Below are 10,417 nucleotides of genomic sequence, written 5' to 3' on the forward strand. Positions count from 1 at the left end.
TATTTTTGCCTGTGGTTTTTTATTCTCTTTAGAGGGGTTTTTCCACGTTAAATTTGTGTGTTCAATTTCTCAATTTCTTCTGCTATTTCTACTTGTTCGTTGCTTAATCGGGTTGATTCCTAACAAGTGGTATCAGAGCTAGTTCAATTTTCATAGATCAACTCGTTCAGAGATGACAGCAATAAGATTTGAAATTGAAAAGATCAATAGTGAGACAAATTTCAATCTATGGCAAGTTCGGATGATGGCAATTCCAGTTCAAACCGGCTTGAAAAAAGTTGTTACAGAGAAAAAGCTTGAGAATCTAAATCAAACAGAATGGGAAGAGCTTGATGAAAAGGTCTTGTCTGCAATCCAGTTGTGCATCGCGAATACGGTATTGCAGGAGGTATTGATGGAGAAGACCTCATCTGCCTTGTGGAAAAGGTTAGAAACTCTTTATGCGACTAAGTCTCTAACTAACCGTTTAGTGTTAAAACAACGTCTATTTATGTTTCGCATGAACGAATGTGAGCTTTTTAGAGATCATATCAGTCAATTCATTACTTTTTTTAAATGATTTAAAGAACATTGAGGTTCATATTGACGATGAAGATTAGATTATGCTATTATTGTGCTCTTTACCTCCTTCATACAAGTCTTTTAAGGAGACATTGATTTATGGCAGAGACAAACTCTCATTCAAAAATGTGAAGAGTCAATTGTTGAGTAGAGACAAACTCGACAATGAGTTTGGTTTGGATAGCAAGGCAGATGGGAAAGCTTCCGTTTTGGTAGCATCAAAGAAATGAGACAAAAAGTGTCGCTATTGTAAAAAGTTAGGTCACATCAAAGTAGATTGTTATAAACTACGAAATAAAAGAGCTGTTGAGAGTAACGAGAAAGATGTAGTTGGTGCTAATTTAGTCGATGAAGGCAGTGATGATTTCTTGTTAGTGTCAACGAGCGATAACTCCAAGCTTACGTCTGAGTGGATCCTAGATTCAGGATGTTCTTTCCATATGTGTCTCAATAGAGAATGATTCTCTACATACAGTTTGGTTGAAGGTGGAGTTGTGCGCATGAGAAACGATTCATCTAGTAAGGTAATTGGTATTGGTACTGTTAAAATTAGGATACACAATGGGACGATTAGAACACTTCAAATGTCAGGTATGTACTTGATTTATGAAAGAATCTCATCTCCTTGAGTATTTTAGACTTGAAAGGATGCAAAATCAACATTGAGTTGAGCGACATTAAAGTATCTCGTGGAGCTCTCGTTTTGTTAAAAGGTAAAAGAGCCGACAATCTTTATATTCTGGAAGGTTCTTCAGTGACCGGTGAAATCGGATGTCCCTTGTAATGACCCAAAATTCACTAGCATCGGAAAAGTGTAGTATCGTTGAACCTGTAGATAATTATCAGAAATATTTGTGAGTCTAGTAGTGTGTTTAATTAGGTTTTAATTAGATGAATTTAGCTTAATTTAGGGTAATTAGCAAAAAGGACTAAATTAGTAAAGGGTAAAAGTTTAATTATAGATTAAAAGAAAGTATAAAGGATCAAAATGGCAACTAAGTCAATTCACAAGTATGAGGCGACATAAGTTGGGTAAGATTGAAGATTTTATGTGATATTTTATTAAAATTTCATTAATAATCATTAAGGTTTAATATTAAATCATAAATTATATTAATTATTATATTATGAAATAAGTTAAACAAAGACAAATGTATGGTAGTGATTTAATACAAATGTATTGATAGAAATATATACATTTGTAATAATTATATTAAATTATTAGATAGATATTTATTAAATAAATAACTAAAATTATAAGATTTTTGGTATGATAAACAAATTAGGTAATGACAATTGTAATAAAAATATTAGTACAAATGTAAAATAAACATATAATTACTTAAATTTTAAGTTAAAAGATATTTATTAGATAAATAATTAAATTATAAGATTTTTGTCACTATAGCAAAACAGATTTTTAGGGGCGTTCCGCCATAGGTCGACCATTAGCGGTGCTTTTTAAAAAATGCCGCAAAAAAATTAAGCACAACACCGTTGTTTTATGTTGAGCTTTAGTGGCACTAGCGGCGTTTTTTGAAAAATGCCGCTATAGATCGAGCTTTAGCAGCTCTTTTAAAAAAAACGCCGCTATAGGTCGACCATTAGCGGCACTTTTTGAAAAATGCCGCAAAAAAATTAATCACAACGCCATCATTTTATGTTGAGCTTTAGTGGCATTAACGGCGCTTTTTGAAAAACGTCGCTATAGATCGAGCTTTAGCGGTGCTTTATCAAAAACGCCACAAAAAACATTTTATATGTCTATTTATTATATAACTGGTTTATTTATATGAATTAAAATACAATTTATTTTTAATTGAATATTTAAATTCTTCAAAAAAATAATGACACGTAGAAAAAATTTGAAAGTAAAAACATAGAAAAATATTAAATGTTAAAATGAAAAAATTAAAATACTATTATTTAAAATAATTTTAAAGTTTTTGGTACATGACTGATTGTTTTTAATTTATATATTAAATAATTTCTCATATAATTGTAAAAGATATAATATTAATTTTAATATATTAAAATTATGATTATAGTTTAAATTATTTAAGAGATAATAGATAAACTTTATATATATTAAATGGTATAGGATTTAAGGTTTACTTGAGATTTGTTAAATGATAAATTTTTCTATAATCAATTAATGCTTTTATATTTAAAAATATTTAATCTAAACCATTTGATATATTTAAATATTAGATTTTAAAAATATTGATAAATAAATAAATAAAAAGTAACATATTGATATGGATAGATAACTATCTATTTTGGATAGGAACAAATTATAACAAATAAAAATGAAATACAAAAACTAAAATCATTCCACATCGAACATCTAGCAAAATAATTATATTTTAGTTAGGAAGAAATATTTCTAATAAAATGGAAATTAGATCGAAAAGAATAATATAAAATCATGATTAACGTCTCAATCTTTAATAGAAATTTGATATGTGAGAGATTGATTGCTTACATTGGATAACTCTAATTTAATAATTAATTATAGCAATTTAATCATTTTTATTAAAATATCGATATTTATTTTGAGAGTACTTGGTTTTTTATAAAATCTAATTTATAAAAAATAGTAATAATAAATGTTTTATAAAATCACTTAACTAATAATTTTTAACAAAAAAAATAAAGAATTTTTAACAGAGCAAAACGACGTTGTTTTATTCAAAATAAAATGATTTTTACAGCGTTTTTCAAAAAGATAAGTAATAACGGTATTTTTATAAAAATGCTTCAAAAAAATCATTTTACTTTAAAAAAAATCGCTCCATTTTATCCTAAAATTCCCCCATGAAACCCCTAACAGCATGTTTGGTTGGGTGTATTGGATAGCCAATACACCCCTAATCGGTGTTTAATCCCCCTTTAATCCTTTATTTGGTTCAAGATATTACTATTACGGGTCTAATACATTACTGATCTAATCCCCAAAATCTACTGATTCCTAATCGCTTTCTTTTGGTGCTGCTTCAAGTTTTATACCTTGTTTACCCTCCCGATCGACGCTTCCCCTTTCCCTCTTCTGTTCATTCCTTGTTTCTGCCGGTTTGCTCCCTCTGTCCCTCTGCCCATAATACTTTCCAGCAATATACACACCGACGCACAAGGAAAGCACTGTTGGTAAGCCTTTGTTTCTCCTACCCTGAACTTTTCTCCAGAAACAAGCCATGACAGCACAATAATTAGCCATATCATTCATTCACCCAAGTTTCTTCTTCCTTCCTCTCTCTCCTTCTCATTTTCTGGGAAGTTGAAGCTTTTGACAACGGCCGTACAATCAAGAAAATGGATGATATTAGTAGCAACCATATGGATACAAGCTTTTACAGGGACCAACTTCGATTTCTCATCATATTCTTCCACATTGAAATCAGTTCTTGGGATTTCTCAACTGCAGCTTAACTATTTGTCCATTGCTTCAGATATGGGGAAAGCATTTGGCTAGTGTTCTGGGGTGTTTTTACTGTATTTCCCGTTATGGGTTGTGATGTTCATGGCTGCTTTCTTTGGGTTTTTTGGCTATGCTCTTCAATGGCTTGTTATCAAACAAATCATTTCCCTGCCTTATTTCCTGGTTAGTTCTCCATCTTTATAGACTCTTTCATGGTATTAGTAATTTTTCCTTGTTTAAATTGCCTGGTTTCTCTTCTTCCTGGGATTTCTAATCTGTTATATTTTTTTACTGAATTTTGCAGTTTTTTTTCCTTCCATTTTCTTTAAATTATTTATTCTATTTTCAGAATTTGCTGCTTTTGTAAGTTTTTCTTTTTATCTTCATTTCCATGGGTAGGTTGGGGGGTTAGTGGAATAATTATATACTGAACCTCAATCCATACAAAATCAAACATTAGAACACAATGTAACATAGTTTACCAAATGAAATGTAAAGCTAACAAGCTTTTAATCCAATTATGCAATTAAAATTAGCATCTAACAGGGCTCTGTTTGTAAAATAATAATAATAATGAAATTTGGTGGCTAGTTGTTGAAGTAGTAATGAATACTTCTCTAACCATTTCAGGACCTTTTCTCACCAAACTTTTTACCATAAATCCTTCATTATTTGCTACTTTCAACTAATTTCTGAATTTTTTTTTTGTTTATAATAAAGGCTATGTTTTCTGAACTTAGGAGTGATTTCGAATGTGTTTGATACGAATTTATTCAATGTTTTCTTTTATGTTTTTCCATAACTTTGTAGGATTATATTATAAAAAAAATGAAGAGTCAGTAAGGGGAATATGGGATTTTCTGTTGAACCACTCTGCTTGTTATCAGATCAACTAATGTTTGGTATTTAAAGATTAGTTAGTCCTGATCTGATGTGGTTGAAAACCACCTATGACTTTTGTTTGGATTATTTCTTGGCAGAGAAGTAGGCAAACCTTCCATTCCAACTTACTTTTCTTGCATTGGCAGCAAGGGCTCATCTCCTGAACTCCAGGAGTCGCCCTCGACTTGATACAATTTATTCAAACATTCGATAATAGCCCTTTGCTTTTCTGCATCACAAATAATATTTTCTGTGCCTTTGTATAGATAGCCATTTGGATCAGTTGCATGCTAGCTTTGCTTTTTGCAGTTTTTGTATTCTTTCTCCCTGTATGACTATGTTCAGTCATTTGATTATAGTTATTGGAGATTTGAATCTCGTTCGTAAGTCACCATCTATTGAAACAACATTTATTCCCTCACCCTCCCCTCTCTTCTGTAGCATATAGCAACATTTATTCTAGTTTTCCTGTCCACTAAAAAACGTTGAAAGATCAAACAGATTTGTGGTATTGGTCTGATCAATTCTGCTTCTACATCAGTTGCTCTTAACGTAATGCATTGCATGCATCATCTATTTACAATTGTAACATTCATGTTTTGTTATTTAAAGATGCTCTGTGTGGGAATGTGGGGGCTACTTGTTGTTCAGGAATAGGTACCAATTTGATCAAGTTACTGAGGATGCCATGGTTGATAGACTGAGCAGTTTCTCCCTTGACGATAACAACTTTGAAGCGGTGAAGCAACTTTGTTGCAGCATTGCCAGTAAATTTGATGTTTGATCTAAAAGTTTTTAAATGCATGTTTATATATTTTGGAATTATGTTGCCAATGGAATCTTGTTTTTCTCCTATTGCCTATTGGGAACTGAGGCTTGTAATAGGGGGTTGACTTGTTTGTTTATGAGGATGACTGGATCAAATGCTATATTTGGAAGTTGTTTTGCTGATCAGGATGGCTTTTATTTTGCTGATAAATGGAGAAATCAGTTGAAGTATTTGAAGGATATAAGAAAAGAGCTTTACATTACTACTTGTTCAATATCATTAATATAGCATTTGGAAAAGCTTGCACGAAAACTAATTCGCAACCTTGATTTCAAAGTAATGTTGTATTTTATCACACTAAATTTATCTTTATTCCTTCTAAATATATGAATTATTTATATGTTAATTTATCTTATATATCATTTACTATTATTTTATTTATAATATTTTAATTGTATACTATAAATTATTAGCATTTTAATCGTATACTATAAATTCTTCATTACTATATTTATCTCTATGCTATTAATTAGTCACGAAATATTAATTATACATCATATATTATTAGGTTATAGTTACACGAGAATTTGTTGATTTTTGTTAGGTAAATACACATTCAAACTTTAGATTAAATTATATATTTTTATTAAATTATATTTAATAATAATTATTTTAAATTATATTTTATAGTATTATATATTATGATTTTAGTAAATTCATATAAGAAGATATTTAATATTAAGAATTTTATTAAATTATATATTTTATTAAATTATATTTAATAATAATTATGTTAAATTATATTTTATAGTATTATATATTATGATTTTAGTAATTTAATATTAAGAATATCTAATATTAAGAATTTTATTAAATTATATATTTTATTAAATTATATTTAATAATAATTATATTAAGATATGATTACATTATTTATTATTTATATTAATAATCTTATTTTAAAATTTAATAACAATAACAATAATTATCAACCTAAAAAAAATTCTAGTTAAGGGTATTCTAGTTATTTTAACTTTTTTCCTTAGGCTATTACTTCTCCTTCTCCATTCCATTCAAGCAAATACAATAATACTATTACGTCTCTATTCTATAACATTCAACCAAACAATTGATTTACTATTACCTATCTATTCCATTACGCCTCTATTCCGATACAGCGAACCAAACGTGACTCAAGTTTTCTCCCTAAAAATCGGTATCCTCAAAACACCCTTTGTGTTTTTCTCCGCCACCACCGTCTTCATCATCATTGTTCTCCAAATCAAAATCCCAACCCATCTGCTGCATCACCGTCGACTCGACCATTTGCTGCATCGCCGTCGACCATCTGGCTTGTTTTGCGAGTGAAAGCCATTGGAAAAGTAGTTAGGGCTTTCTCTTTGTCGACTTACAATCGCAGGTCTTTCGCTTTCGTTGGCATTCTTCTATTAAGCCAGCGGAGAGGCCCATCCTCGACCGATTCTCTTCTCATCTCAAGATCGGAATCGTAACTTTCTTCTTATATATATTTCATTTCATTTCACTTCTCGAAGCTAAACTTTTTCCTCTTTTGGATCTCTTTTTCATTCATTTGCAGGTGGGACTGCCTAATGTTGGGAAGTCTACTCTTTTCAATACGCTCACTAAGCTTTCAATCTCAGCTGAGAACTTCCCTTTTTGTACAATCGAGCCTAATGAAGCCCGAGTTAATGTCCCTAGTGAGCGATTCGAATGGCTTTGCCAGTTGTTCAAGCCCAAAAGTGAGGTGTGATCTGTTTTCTGCTTTGTTCTGATTGTCTTTGCATGTAATTAGCATTAATTGCACTTAAGCCGCTATGTTTTTACTATAGCCATATAAGTCCTGAACCTTCAGTGTTTACTATAATTAGCCTTTCATTTGAAATGAAGGCTTGTTTAGGTGCAATTCAAGTGTAGGGGCTTACTCAAGTGAAATCGTTTAGGGGTTTTTTTAGTGTGTTAACCATTTTTAATCTACAAGGTAGATTGTACACTTATTATTATTTTTTTAGCTTGTTTCCTCTTAAAACTTTGAGATGTTCGATGCAACAGGTTCCTGCTTTCCTAGAAATTCATGATATAGCTGGACCGGTTAGAGGTGCTCATGAAGGGCAAGGATTGGGCAACAACTTCTTGTCTCACATTCGTGCAGTTGATGGCATTTTTCATGTTTTACGTAAGATACCTAGTCTTTTGAGCTGGAAATATCTCTATTTTATGTTTTTCTATTAAAAATGGTAGCTTTTGCTTAATATGCAGCGTAAGGTTTTAAGTCTATCATTATCTTGTTGTATATAAATTTTGCATGTACGACAGAGGGCTTGTTAAAAGTTATCAAAAGGTTTATGTTGGTACTGTTTTGAGGTTATCTAAGACCATTTTTGATTTGACAGTTTTTACTTCTGTGGTTTTGTTGTAAGAACTCTTTGGAATCTTATTTTTCCACTCAATCTTATAGGTGCATTTGAAGATTCAAACATCTTCCATGTCGATGACTCTGTGGATCCTGTAAGGGATTTAAAGACTATTAGTGCAGAGTTAAGGTTAAAGGTTTGTTCTTGAATTCTTATGTTCTTGCAATAGGTATTTGGAACTTTGATTTCTATAATACAATTCAAATAGTCTGCTTTTTCATTTGGAGTTGGAAGATTAAGTAACACATTTAATAAGCTTGAAAATGAAATTTGAATTAAAAAGATTAATACATGTAGACATGTATGTTCGTGCACTTGTTGTCTGCACGTGGCTTTGTTTGGATTTTTTTGTATTCCTAATATTTGTCATCTCCTTATTCATTAATATATTTGTGGTGGTTTTAATATTTGAAGAAATTTAGCTATATACATATTTGAAATTTAAATTGTGGCACCATCTAAAAGATTTCACTCGGTATACTATTTTCAGCTTGTTACACTTGGAATCCTGCTATTAATTCATTATGAATTTCCTTTTCGCTTTGATAATATTTTTTATTCTACTTTTACTTCAACATTGAAGAACCTAACAGGACCTTTCTGATTACTTATTCTAATTTCATTTTCTCTAGGATACTGAATTTATGGAAAGGAAGATAGAGGATATTGAAAAGAGCGTGAAGAGGAGTAATGACAAGCAATTTAAAAATAGAGCATGAATTGTGTGAAAGGGTAGGGTTTTGAACGCGATCTTTTACTTTTACTGCATGTCTCATTATCTCTTTCATTTTCTGTGGGTCTTGTTCATTGGCTCTGTTCTGTTGTTGTTGCTAATGTGATGTAAATAGAGGAGATTTGTCTCATGATTCTTCTAGCTGGCAGCCCTTTAAAGTTTAGTCTAGGGACTTCGATATTAATTTTTTGTGGTTTTATCTAATTTGCCAACTTTAGTCTTTTTTTTATGTGTAAAATCTAGGAAGCCCGCTTCTGTTCTGTCTTTATAGTGGTGCTTTGATCTAAGAGTTCTTACTTTTAGCAACAACTTTTGACTCCAAAACTTAAGACCGCTGGAGACCAAGACCTAGAAGTTGTTGCCAGTCCCTCACCTTATGGTTCATGGTCTTATGCCCACAACCTAAAAGATGTTGCTAAAATTAAACACGTAAGACTGATTTAAAATCATCAGTTCAAATCCTGAAGACCATGACTTTGGCGGTGGTCATATGTCACTGTTAAAGACAAGCAATCACCATATATAAGTCTATGTTTATCTAATTTATATTTTTTATTGTAATTTTTAAGGACTAGTTAGCATAGTAAAGGATTCATTTAATCAGATTATCAGGTTTATTCTTTATGAGCTTATGCTATTGAGCTAAATTTGTTTATGGGGTGGGCTATACAAATGCAAAAAATTGATGTTGCTTGTTATATTACAGATTAAGGCATGGCTTGCAGATGAAAAAGATGTTCGCCTTGGGGACTGGAAATTAGCTGATATTGAGATATTGAATACTTTTCAATTGCTTAGTGCCAAGCCGGTTGTTTATTTGGTCGGTGTTCCTTTTATTTTACTTCTCAATTTCTTATTGCTATATTGTGTAATACCTTACCAATTTGCATGTTGTAGCTGCTTGTTCTGATAATGTTACTCTTTTAAAGGAAGTAGTTTCTTTCATCTTTCATTGTTTTCGGATTGTATTGATCCTGCAGGTTAACATGACCGAGAAAGATTACCAAAGGAAAAAGAACAAGTTCTTGCCAAAGATTCATGCTTGGTTCATTCTCTTCCTCTGTGTGTGTGTGTATGTGTCTTGGAGGTTGGGGTTCGCATAATGCCCTGAAAAACATTGAGATGAAGGTCAAACTAACCTCTGTAATTTTATTTGTGTTTTGAGTTAACGTGTATTCACTTCTATCTATTTTTGTCTTGAAAATCCATGCCCTTAAGCTTTATTCCAATATTGGCTTTTACAAGGGTAGGGCTGAAGGAGAAAAGAGGAGAATCTAGATATTACACCAAAAATTAGAGAGATTAGACGAAACAGAGAAAATTAATAGAAAATTAGAGACATTTTTTTTCTTTACAATTCAGTTATCAATTTATATCATATATCTTTCGTTGAATTTGAAGTATTATTTAGATTTGTTATTTTTGGTTGGATTTCATGCTACAGGAAGTGTTGTATATGGATGAAAAAACGCCACTAAAGAACGATACTTTTTGCGGCGTTTATGATAAAAGTGCCGCTAAAGGTCATGTTCTTTAGCGGCGCTTTTATCACAAACCGCTAAAGAACATGACCTTTAGCGGTGCTTTTATTATCAACGCCGTAAAATTTAGCGACGTCATCT

At 31.2% G+C, this 10,417-nt stretch overlaps 1 long non-coding RNA gene and 1 pseudogene across 1 annotated transcript; both read left to right on the forward strand.

Annotated features, from left to right (window-relative positions):
- Positions 1-3,413: 3,413 nt before the first annotated feature.
- Positions 3,414-5,897, forward strand: LOC105794821 (uncharacterized). The gene is made up of 2 exons (XR_001134129.2): positions 3,414-4,162; positions 5,513-5,897. It is a non-coding gene; the product is annotated as an uncharacterized LOC105794821 (long non-coding RNA).
- Positions 5,898-5,969: 72 nt separating this feature from the next.
- LOC105795977 (obg-like ATPase 1) lies at positions 5,970-10,189 on the forward strand (annotated as a pseudogene).
- Positions 10,190-10,417: the final 228 nt, after the last annotated feature.

The sequence above is a fragment of the Gossypium raimondii genome, chromosome 3 (assembly GCF_025698545.1).
Source record: "Gossypium raimondii isolate GPD5lz chromosome 3, ASM2569854v1, whole genome shotgun sequence".
NCBI classification, from domain to species: domain Eukaryota; kingdom Viridiplantae; phylum Streptophyta; class Magnoliopsida; order Malvales; family Malvaceae; genus Gossypium; species Gossypium raimondii.